The sequence below is a fragment of the Eriocheir sinensis genome, chromosome 22, assembly GCF_024679095.1.
Source record: "Eriocheir sinensis breed Jianghai 21 chromosome 22, ASM2467909v1, whole genome shotgun sequence".
Taxonomy (NCBI): Eukaryota; Metazoa; Arthropoda; class Malacostraca; order Decapoda; family Varunidae; genus Eriocheir; species Eriocheir sinensis.
The window spans coordinates 9,081,603-9,094,290 of NC_066530.1; the positions used below are offsets into that span (position 1 = coordinate 9,081,603).

At 46.3% G+C, this 12,688-nt stretch overlaps 1 protein-coding gene across 5 annotated transcripts in view; it reads left to right on the forward strand.

Annotated features, from left to right (window-relative positions):
- Nucleotides 1-619: 619 nt before the first annotated feature.
- LOC127002002 (protein fantom-like) overlaps nt 620-12,688 on the forward strand; it is a 152,831-nt gene continuing 140,762 nt past the window's right edge. For 2 of the 5 annotated variants that reach the window (XM_050867316.1, XM_050867318.1), the window contains exon 1: nt 627-941. The gene's annotated coding sequence lies outside the window, so the exon portion shown is untranslated. Of the gene's footprint in view, nt 942-12,688 lie in introns of all 5 variants that reach the window. The other 3 variants (XM_050867321.1, XM_050867319.1, XM_050867320.1) reach the window with 3 other exon arrangements.

Genomic DNA, 12,688 nt, shown 5'->3' on the forward strand with positions numbered 1-12,688 from the left:
TTTTTCCCCAAAAAAAGGAAGTTAATGTGGACAATTTTCTTGGCACTCTCTAGAATTCGAAATAGTATAGTATAACCTACGTCTGGGCCAAATTTGATGCTTTTAGATGAATCTGTACGATCAAGTCCCTAAGCTCCCCGACTACGGGGAACATGCGATATATTGCCGCGCGTTGCATCGGTGCGATTATTTCCGCCTCCTTATATTGACCTTTTGAGCCAGGTGGACTCGATCGTATATCCACTAGCCCGGGGACACATATGGCTCGTATGCCGTCCGGATTTCCACAATTTACCTTCCCCAAGTTTAATTCTCCAGGTACTGGTTTATCGACCAATCCGAAAGGAAGGATGAACAGGATGTAATAGCTGGGTGGGCTGTGCGCCGAAGGCACCTAATCGGACTCGAACCGGTGCCCTGAGGAGTGGTAAGCTCTTGACCCTGGGTAGGGCAAAGATTATATACGTATATAATCCTTGGGGTAGGCGGTCACAGAAACCACTCAATCAGCTATACGGAGGCGCAGGGGCTGGGGTGTAAAGAGAGAAACCCCATTTTAACTCGCACTCTGCCAGGGAATAGAACCCAAAATCTCTATTCAACCGAGAAATTTCGGTTGCGAGCCGAGTGCCTAGTGCCCCCCCTAAATTATTTTCTAGATCCGCCACTGGGTCACGGAGGAATGAGATTTGACCCAACAATTAACAGGCCCAGCAGAGAAGAAGAAGAAGAAGAGGCACGCGCGCACTGTTTGTCAACACACCGACAGGACGCCCGGCCCGCACACAGGCCTTCCCTAGCAGTCCGGCCAGCCTGGGACACATCTCAACAACAGAGACAGCCACAAGCAACCTGTACTGCCGGGGCTATAGAGGCCGTGCCAGCCCCCTGAAGCACTGAGGAAGGTCACCAAGACTCCCAACGTGCCTCGTTAGCACCAGGTGTGTGTTGAACCCGCCGCTCCTCTGGTACTTAATCTTTCTCTACTTTTTCCCCCTCCTTCTTCTTCCTCTTATTCCTCCTCCTTCTCTTTCTTCGGTATTATTCTAGTGTTTGCCCATACTCACCCCTCGCAACCAAAATTGGCTAGGGGGCCGTTGAGACTTCGGGGAATGCGGTGGTAAACATGAAATGCGTCGCAAATGCATAGTTTTTGAGTTATGAGGGGTTGAAAAATACCCTTGATGTAGGGAAATTCCTTACAATTTCTTAGACGTAGGGAAATTTCATACATTCTGTTTTTTTTTTACAACGTACGGAAACCACGCAAGGTAATTATTGAAAATCACTCCGCACCTCGAAAATACGATATTACGCCTCCATATTGTACTTAAGGGGCATATTATACATACGGACGATGTGTTTACATGGCAACGCCATTGCAATATGAGCAGCGTTGCCAACGATCCGGTTAGCAATGATAAGCTAGGTGAGACCAGATCCACCACACGTGGTTATTTTTTTTTATTTTTTTGGAACACGCACCTTTACCTAATACTATTTCCGATGGTACACTAGGTTAGCGATGGTACGCTTAGTTAGCCATTAGCCCACGCATGTGAGACCAGGTCCACCACGTACGCGTGGTTATTTTTTTTTAGAACACGCACCTTTACCTAATACTATTACCGATGGTACGCTTGCTTAGTGATGGTACGCTTAGTTAGCCATTTGCCCACGCATGTGAGACCAGGTCCACCACGCGTGGTTATTTTTTTTTTAGAACACGCACCTTTACCTAATACTATTACCGATGGTACGCTTGGTTAGCGATGGTATGCTTAGTTAGCCATTAGCCCACGCATGTGAGACCAGGTTGTAAAGTTCGGTTGGAGTAGTTTAAATATGTTCCCCCACCCAAATACCCCGAGTTCACGCAGATCCCCCAAGATCGTTGGGGGAAGGGGATTCATTCGGCTTCTTTACTTTTAAGTACTTTGTTTTTTTTTACTATGATATATGGAGGCGTATTATCGTATTCTGGAGGCGCGGAGTCAATATCCACAATCACCTTGTATACTGAGAATATGAGCCCGTGAAGCAGATTCAAAATCCGGTCAGTAAGGATTCACGTGTTCAAACAGCTTGGGCAAGAGGTTCGAGAGCCTGCACTTTCTGCACAAGCCGCAGTAATGTTAAAGGCGCGGTGTTGGATGGTGGTTTTACTTGTGTCAGTGATAAACAATGAAGGTACACTGTGTTTGGTGCCACGGACTCTACTTGGAGGACAGAAACCTTGCGATGAGGTGACAACCTATTAGAGAGAGAGGGCATGAGTGTGGTGGAGGCATTTAAGTGAGCACAGATGGCCTCCGGCGCCATGCCAGATGATGAGGTGAGCATCGTTTGGTGGGTTCACTATGCTTCTCTCCCAAAACAAGCTTAGGGATCCACTGAGTTCGTGGTTTTCATATGGGAAACACTAAATTCGTCGCAAACACTTATTTTAGTGGTGGTGGGAGGAAAAATTCCCTAAATTTAGATAAATTTAGGGAATTTCCCTAGATCTAAGGAGTTTTTATCCCCCCCCCCCCCACTAAAAAAAATACGTGAATGCGACAGATTTCGTGTCCCCCACCCGAAACCCCGCATTCCCACCAGGTCCCCAGGCTTGTATGGGGGGGAGGGGGCAGTATGGGCAAACACTAGAATTTTACCCTTTCTTCTTATATTCTTTATTCTCTTATCCTCTGTCTTTTCTTATTCCCTCCTCCTCCTCCTTCCTCTCATTCCTCCTCTTCCTCCTTCCTCTTATTCCTCCTCCTTTTCTTTCTTCTTATACACTTCATTATTCACTTAGGTATTATTCTAGTGTTTGCCCATACTCACCCGTCGCAACCAAAATTGGTTAGGGAGCCATTGAGACTTCGGGGAATGCGGTGGTAAACACGAAATGCGTCGCTTTTGAGTTATGGAGGGTTGAAAAATAGGTCAATTTACGGTTTCACCCAACCAACGATTTTCTGACGTGGTTCATGTTTTTCTGGTGATAGATGTAGTGAATTGCACGATTTTGTACCTGATTTCCGTCGCAAATGTCTACTTTTCGAGTTATGCCTCTTTTCAAGTTATGCCTATCCCCTGCCCTAATCGATCTTGGGGACCTGTGGGAACACGGGGTTTTTGGGTGGGGGAGCATGAAATCGACTAATATGCATTTCAAATAAGGTCAAGAAATCAACAGAATCACATTAGAACACCAATGAAAAGGCATTGCCTGCATTTGTTTTGGTGGGAGCGGCGGAGGTGGTCATTGTGAGGTAAGTAGTGTTGCCAACGATATGCTATGGGTGAGCAGTGTTGCTAACGATATGCTATGGGTGAGCAGTGTTGCCAACGATTTGCCACATTTAGCAAAGATAGCTGCGGCCACTAGATGGTGAGCAGTATTGCCAATGAAGTGCTACATAGCACAAGAGGGAGTTTTTCTAGGAAAATCGTTATTGAAATACCCTGGCCGAAGATTTCTAACTTTCCTAGATGGGATAGGCATAACTTGAAAAGAGGCATAACACGAAAAGTAGACATTTGCGATGGAAATGAGGTACAAAATCATTCAATTCACTACATGTATCACCAGAAAAAGATAAAGAACACGAGAAAATCGTTGCTTTCGCCAAGCTCAGGAAATAAAAACCACAACAATGGCATTACGTACCTTACTGGCCATATGTTGATGTTTTTTGTGGCGCTACTGCTGCTGCTGCCTCTCCTCCCTATAAATACAGGGAAGTTTACAGTCTGGGCACCGTACTTCTAAAGGAAGGACACCATGACTTCTTCGTCGTCCAGATAAAATTGATTAATAAACTCCCAGTAGTTGTCCGTACAACCAGCACACACCGTGGCCATCTTTCAACTGACTGGCAAACACTAACTTACTGCTCGAATGGACCGCAGTTTCAAAACACCAAACACGGCATTTCTTTACAACTACTGCTTCACCCCACCGCTGCCCCCCCACTCCGTCCCGCGCTGGGTATTCCAATGGCCTAGACCGAATGTCGAATATATTTAAACTACCCCAACCCAACTTTACATAACCTAACCTCTAACTGAGGGGGGGGGCAAAGCACCCCTCGACCCCCTCTTAACCAAGGGGCGCTCTTGGGGGACCCGTGAGAACTCGGGGGGTTCTGGTGGGGGAGCATATTTAAATTATTCCAACCGAACTCTACGACCTAGCTTACTCCTCGATCCCCCTCCTAACCAAGGGGAGCTTCGCCCCCCCTGGACCCCCCCCTCCCCAAACATAACGATCTTGGGGGACCTGTGAGAATTCGGGGGGTTCTGGTGTGGAAGCATATTTAAATTATTCCAACCCAACTTTACAACCTATAGCTAACTGAGGGGGGCTTCGCCCCCCTCAACCTCCCACTTGGACCCCCCCCCCTCCCCAAACATAACGATCTTGGGGGACCCATGAGAATTCAGGGTGTTTTGGTGTGGAAGCATATTTAAATTATTCCAACCGAACTTTACGACTTGGCTAACTGAGAGGGGCTTCGCCCCCCTCGAACCCCCTCCTAACCAAAGGGGGCTTTGCCCCCCCTGGACCCGCCCCTCCCCAAACATAACGATCTTGGGGGACCCATGAGAATTCGGGGGGTTCTGGTGTGGAAGCATATTTAAATTACTCCAACCGAACTTTACGACCTAGCTAACTGAGGGGGGCTCCGCCCCCCTCGACCCCCTTCCTAACTAAGGGGGGCTCCACCCCCCCTGGCCCCCCCTCCTCTATCATTAAAATGATCTTGGGGACCCGTGAGAATTTGGGGGGTTCTGGTGGGGGAGCATATTTAAATTATTCCAACCGAACTTGACGACCTAACTGAGGTCGCCCCCCTTGACCCCTCTCCTTACCAAGGCCCTGGAACCCCACCCCCTTTAAGCGATATATAATCCCTTACCTTTACTAGATGAAATATATATTGCAACCGCCTTTTTATTGGAGCAGTGATTAGCGGTATTTTTTAAATGATGGTTTCCCTTTTTTTTGCCTTTGAGCTGTTTCCTTTGCTGTAAAAAAAAGAAATGGCAATGCTGCTCACCTCCCCATGGCTGCAGGTATTTTTGCTAAATGTAGCGGATCGTTGGCAATACTGCTCACTTTATAGAGGTTTTGCAGTTGACGTCATCAGTGGGGGTGCGGAGGTAGCGCGGGCCTGCACGGCCATCTTGGTGGTCAGTGGCGGTGGTCACTTATCAAAGCAAACCTTGGTGGCGGCTAAACAAGTGCTCTGTGTGTTTGTCATGGGATACGTATGCTGTGCGGTTGGATGTTATAACCGACACGGGAGAGATGCTGTGTCATTTTATAGATTTCCAGCGAATCCAGAAGAGCGGGGGAAGTGGATAGCAGCTGTGAGGAGAGAAAACTGGCGGCCGTCTGCTTCATCTCGACTCTGCAGTGCTCATTTTGTCAGAGGGAAATATTAACAGGCAAGACTGATTAGATTATTACACGAGGTAACACTCATTTAGGTATTGCCCCGGGTCCCCTAGCTTACTGTGTGGCGGAGGATTACTCTGGAAGTTTGGAACGGGATTTACATGAGCTGGCGGTGGTAAACACGCATGGTGGCGCTCAAGCAGGGGAAGAAAATAGGAAAGGAAATTCAGTGGAGTTAAAGTGCACAGAGGGACAGAGCTCAGTGCTGGTTGGAGTATATAAGTGTACGCAGGGAAGTGACCGAGAGTGCGAAGTGTAAGGTGACTTGCCGTCACCTGCCCTTACCTGTCGTCACTTGCCCTCACCTGTTTGCCTGCCTGTGCTGCCTACCTGGGCATCACTGGTCAGCAACAGATCAGCCAGGCAGAGGAACAGCCAGTCAACCGACCAGCCAGACAGTCAGCCAGTCTGTCAACCATCCAGTCAGTCACCCAGTCAACCAGCCAGCCATCCAGTTGGTCAGTTAGACAGACAGTCACTTTACCAATCAGCCAGCCAATCAATCCACCAGGCAACCAGACAGCCAGTCTACCAGTCTCCTCCCAAAAGCACTGATTTTTTCGATGTATTTAGCTTCGCAGCATTCTCAAGTGATCTCGCGTAATCACTTAACACAAATGATGCTGAAGGTCCTGCCATTTGCCTGTGGGTAGTGACTTGGGGATGGGGCACACGTGGTGCGTCTGCTCACTCTCCTGGGGAGGTGACCACCAGCGGGTTTGCAGACGACGCTATTTTGTGATGTCACTGCAAAACCTCTATATGCTCGCTCCCGCAGCAGATTGTTGGCAACACTGCTTACCCATAGCGGATCGTTGGCAACACTGCTTACTTCAAAATGGCCGCCTCCGCCGCTCCCTTCAAAACAAATGTAGGCTATGCCTTTTCACTGGTGTTTTATTGTGATTCTGTTGATTTTTCAACCTCATTTGAAATGCATATTAGTCGATTTCATGCTCCCCCACCCAAAAACCCCATGTTCCCACAGGTTCCCAAGATCGATTAGGGCAGGGGATAGGCATAACTTGAAAAGAGGCACAACTCGAAAACTAGACATTTGCGATGGAAATGAGGTACAAAATCGTGCAACTCACTACATCTATCACCAGAAAAACATGAACCACATCAGAAGATCTTTGGTTGGGTGAAATGGTAAATTGTCCGAAAAGGTCCCTAGATGTTGGGAAATTCCTTACTTAAATGTAGGGAAATGTCATACATTCCGTGGTTTTTTACAACGTACGTAAACTATGCAATTCCACTCACTCTCCATACCAAAGGGGGGTTCGAGGGGGGCAAAGCTCCCCATTACAGTATTAAGGTCATAATGAAGCATCTAAACGGTAAGTAATTTACGTCATAGGAATCTTGCAACCATCATACACGACTATATATTCACTTACTGGTAGCACGTACGAACGCGTGAAGCAGGTTTGGTATCACGTACGAACACGAGAAGCAGGTTCGAACGCAGGTTACTTGTGTTTAATGGCCCTCAGTTAGCTGTTAGGTCGTCAAGTTCGGTTGGGGTACTTTAAGAGAGGGGGTGTCCAGGGGGGGCGAAGCCCCCCCTTGGTTAGCAGGAGGGTTGAGGGGGGCAAAGCCCCCTGTTGGCAGGTCGTAAAGTTCAGTTGGAGTAGTTTAAATATGCTCCCCCACCCAAATACCCCGACTTCCCGCGGGTCTCCCAAAATTGTTGGGGGAAGGGCATTAATTCGGCTTTTTCTTTACTTTTAAGTACTTCTGCCTTCATATTATGGTTGAGGGACATGTATTTGTTTTTTTAACTATGATATATGGAGGCGTATTATTGTATTCTGGATTCGTATCCAATAGCCACAATCACCTTGTATACTGGGAATACGAACCTGTGAAGCAGATTCAAAATGCGGTCAGTAAGGATTCACATGTTCGAACAGCTCGGGCAGGAGGTTCGAGAGCCTGCACTTGCTCTAGCACCCGCAGTACTGTTTAAGGCGCGGCGTTGAACAGATCACGGCTAGCCGGTGATTTTGCTTGTGTCAGTGATAAACAATTAAGATACACTGTGTTTGGTGCCACGGACTTTACTTGGAGGACAGAAACCTTGCGATGAGGTGACAACCTACTAGAGAGAGAGGGCATGACTGTGGTGTAGGCGGTTTATGTGAGCGCAGATGGCCTCCGGCGCCACGCCAGATGGTGAGGTGAGCATTGTTTGGTGGGTTCACTACGCTTCTCTCCCAAAACAAGCTTGGGGATCCAATGAGTGCGTGGTTTCCGTATGGGAAACACTAAATTTGTTGCAAACGCTCATTTTGGTAGTGGTGGGAGGGAAAAATCCCTGAATTTAGGTAATTTCCCTTGATTTGGGGAGTTTTTATCCCCCCCCCCCCACTAAAAAAAATACGTGATTGCGACGGATTTTGTGTGCCCACCCGAAACCCCGTGTTCCCACCAGGTCCCCAGGCTTGTATGGGATGGAGGGGGGGAGTATGGGCAAACACTAGAATTTTACCTTCACTTATCCTCTTCTATCATTTCTTATTCCCTCCTCCTCTTTCCTCTCATTCCTCCTCTTCCTCCTTCCTCTTATTCCTCCTCCTTTTCTGTCATGCTCTTTATTAGCTTATCCTCTATCTTTTTTATGGTAAATGTTCAGAGAGTTGCCCATCTCAAAATTTGATACACTGGCTATTTATTTCGGGCCTAAATATTGTGCTTTTTCATTTGGAGATAGTTTTTTTCTTCAGAAACTACTAAAAAGTGACATTGCAATTTCATCATCCACCGCCACAGCTGCAAAATAGCTCGCAGAGGGTTTAGGGTGGGGGAACATATTTAAACTATCCCAACCGAACTTTACGACCTAACTGCTAATGGGGGGGCCCCCCCCCCTCGACCCCCCTTCCCCCCCACATGTATATAAGAACATAAGAACATAGGGAAACTGCAAGAGGCCGGGTGGCCTACACAGGGCAGCTCCAGAATCCCCCCCACTACTCACGATGGGTGAGGTGTAGTTACAGGGGTTACAGGTAGAGGCTTGATCCTCATTATACCGGCGGTACTTAGGCACGCATCCAGTACCCCGTCACCCTACTGCACCCACACCTCACTGCCACCTGTCGTCCTCGTCCATGTAGCTATCCAGTCTACTCTTAAAACAAGCCACCGTCCCTGCACTAACTATGTGATTGCTGAGTCTATTCCATTCCCCCACCACCCTATTACTAAACCAATGCTTGCCTATATCTCTCCTAAATCTATGCTTTTCTAATTTAAATTCATTACTGCGAATTCTATCCTGCTGGCTAATTCTCAGTACTTTACTTATATTGCCTTTGTTGTAACCCTTGACCCATTTGAATACTTCTATCAGATCTCCCCGCACTCTTCGGCTCTCTAGTGAATGTAAGTTAAGATGTTTCAGCCTATTTTGATATAGGTTCTTCAGCCCCTGAATCATCTTGGTCATCCTCCTCTGAACTGATTCTAGCAAGTTGATGTCCATTCTGTAGAGGCAGCTCCTTTGACCCTAAGCTCCCGTGTATCTAACCCCACCTAATATCGCTGTCCATGAATTTATCTAGTCCATTTTTTAATGTGACAATTGTATTGGCACTCACCACGTGACTGCTAAGCCTATTCTACTCATCCACCACCCTGTTTGTAAACCAATTTTTGTGTGTCCCTGTTGAATCTGAATTTATCCAGTTTAAACCCATTACTTCGTGTCCTGCCCGGTTCTCTTACCAACAAAACCTTATGAATGTCTCCCTTATTAAAGCCCTTCATCCATTTATAAACCTCGATCATGTCTCCACACACCCTTCGCCTTTCTAGAGAATGCAAGTTTAACTGTTAGTCTTTCCTCGTATGGCAAGTTTCTCAACCCCTGAATCATCTTAGTCATCCTCCTCTGCACCGATTCTAACATTTTGATATCCATTCTATAGTAAGGTGACCAGAACTGAACTGCATAGTCAAGATGAAGTCTAACTAATGCTAAATATAGTTTGAGGAAAACTTCGGCGCTTCTGTTGCTTACGCTCCTTGATTTCTAGCTTGAATGCATTGTGCCCTTGGACGGAGATCAGAGCTCACTAAGACCCCTAAATCCCTCTCGCACCCAGACCTGCTTATGAGAGTGTCATTTAAGCAATAGTTGTGTGGGGTTGTTCCTACCTACACTCAGAATACTGCACTTCCCTACATTGAACTCCGTCTGCCATTTATCCGCCCAGTCATACAATCTATTTAGTTTATCCTGGAGAATACTAGCGTCAGGACAAGAGATTGGTGAGGCATGACCTACCTTTTGTGAACCCATGCTGCGAGTCGTAAATTAAGCTATGTTTCTCTAATGCTCCCGAATGTTCCTGGCTATTATGGACTCCAGCATCTTGCCTATAACCGATGTTAAGCTAATTGGGCGATAGTTTGAAGCAACTGACCTGTCCCCCTTTTTGAAAATCGGCGTCACATTAGCTACTTTCCATAGGCTCGGCACAGCCAGTATTTACCAACATCTTAGAGATGTCGGTTAGTGGGTCACTGAGTACATCACCTAATTCCTTTAATACCCTCGGAAATATCCCGTCAGGACCTGGCGACTTTTTCTTCTTAAGCTTATCTATCTCATCATGAACTACTTGCCTGGTAATGATTATATCCCTCTATTTAGCGACTTATTTCTGCGAGGAGGTATTTCTCACAACACCGGCTGCACCACCGCCGCGCCCGTCGTCAGAGCAGTCAAACATGGCGCGCGTAAGCAGTGGTAGCTGTAATTATTTCGTAAAACTAGAGAAGTACAACAGTAGTAGTAGAATACCGTAGAATTAATCTAACCTTACCAGGCGAGTGTGGGCCAAATTACTGAGAGTCGTACGCTATCCCTCCAACGCCCTGGGCCCACAACACCGCGGCCCACAAAAAAAACCACTAACTTTTTAAAAAATCGGTAGCAGTGTTTCTATCAATTTGCGATGCATTTATATGGGGTTCAAAATGCATGGAATAATGAGATCTAACCCATGGTTAGGGTGAGAAGTACTGCAGTGAGATGGGCAACTCTCTGAACATACAGGTAACTCTCGATTTACGCGAGTGTTGCGTTCTTGAAGAGGTCACGTAATTCAAAAACAATGTAAATCAAATAAGAGATAGTTTTCTGTCGAAAAATAAATACCGTAATTTTCGGCGTATAGCGCGCATTTTTTCACATAAAAAATGCCTGAAAGTTTAGCCCTGCGCGTTATACGCTGAATGTACAAATTTTTAATGATGTTTTTCTTCTTTGGGATGTTTTTAAGGGTCTGTTTTTCGTCTTATCCAATAACAACGGCAAACTTACCTTTATTATTGTTTATAATCCTTCATAGTCCGTATAGCTGGCCTATAATATGTTACCATAGAATACAGAGCGATCTAATAACTACTATACAAAGACTAAAGCGTTGGAAAATCGTCCATGCCTTGCTGTTATCCCGTTTTTCCGTCGGGCACCATTTGTATGATCTTGATCTTGATGTCACAGGTGGCTTAAGATTGTATGACTAAGGAGCAGTACAAGCTACATAAAAAATCATATTGGGAAAAAATGTCCATGTGTTCATTATTAATTATTAATATTAGTGAGAATAATGGGGTGAATATGATATCAGAAACTGTACATCATGAGTCTTGTACGAGGAGTTATTTCACGCAATCCCAGCCCGGCCGCCATTTGCATTGTTTACAAACCACACAACCACACCCACACAACAAACAGCTGCATGCCGCGTGTCACCAAAACCGAGATATCCACTCGGGCACTCATTCTCAACCTCTCTCGTGTGAGGAAGAAATGAGGGACACCATGAGGGGCTGGCTAGTATTGGTACCGGTACCGAGCAGTCTGGTACTGGTACCGTACCGTATTGCTGGTACCGTTAGTACCGGTACTAGCGTGGCAGCATAGGTACTGTATTGTTGTTCAAGTGGCACGCGAGAAGAACTGAGCTCAGCTGTGTGGCCGTGTGAGTCCAGTTGCGTGAGACATCTGGTGGCCACTCCATAAAATATCGCGTATAAGTGAAAAAAACGCCTAAATTAAACATTTATTTGGATTTTGGACCCCGCGTTATTTAAAAAACGCGTAAACCAAACTCGCGTAAATCGAGAGTTACCTGTATACCTTTCTTGTTCCCTCCTCCTCCTCCTTCCTCTCATTCCTCCTCCTTCCTCTCATTCTTCCTCCTCCTCCTTCCTCTCATTCCTCCTCCTCCTTCCTCTCATCCCTCTCCTTTTCTGTCTTCTTCTTCTCTTCTTTATTCACTTATCCTCTTCTATCTTTTCTTATTCCCTCCTCTTCCTCCCCCTCCTCCTCCCTCAGGGCCTGCAGGAGTTTGATGCACTGTGCCGTAAGGAGGTTAAAGGCTGTGCTCTCAATCCTTCCTGACAGCTTTACAAGTACCTTGGGGTCCGCCTTAAAGTCGAGCCCCAGGAGGAGGAGCATTTGCAATGAATGATCAGTAATTCGTTCATCTCTAAACGTAGTTAATGGCTTTCATGTGTAATGTGTATATTATAACATACATGTGAATGTGTGAATGTATGTCGTATCGCCATGGCCCAGCGGTGCCAGGACGTTACACACAGACGCTACGTTGTGCTTAGGAGGTGCTCCTTGCCGTGGGAATGGTGTTGATTCAGCAAGCATGGTGCCGCTGGCCGCTCCTGTCCTGGGAGACGCCGGACCAGAACAGAGCGGGCGATGGGCGAGAGCACAGGACTTCTCGGAGTGTGCATACGACTTACGACTCGTCCACAAAATACTGTAACTATTCTGTGAATATATTTAAAAAGCAATACAACCATTTAATCAACCAGAGAGAGAGAGAGTAAATTAAGTGAACTCAAAGTAAACTTAACGGCTCCGCTCGGCCAACACATAACCCACATCACTTAACTAAAAGGCTATTGTGTTGTCTCACGACTTCTATCAACTGGAGAAAGCAGGGAACGGTACACCGGACCTGACGTGAGATAACAGTTCGCGCCTTAATCAAAAACACAAAAACAGCTAACAAAAAGGCTAACACATGGTCATTATGAGACCGATATGAAAATGAGCTTAAAAGAAGAGAATACATTTAGGTGCTCTAGCCCTCTTGCCTCTGTAGTCTTTAAAGAGCAAGCAATCACTGGTATGCTGAAATGTCAAGTAACTAGTGTGCATGGATAATGTTGAAGTTATTATATAGCTCTCGC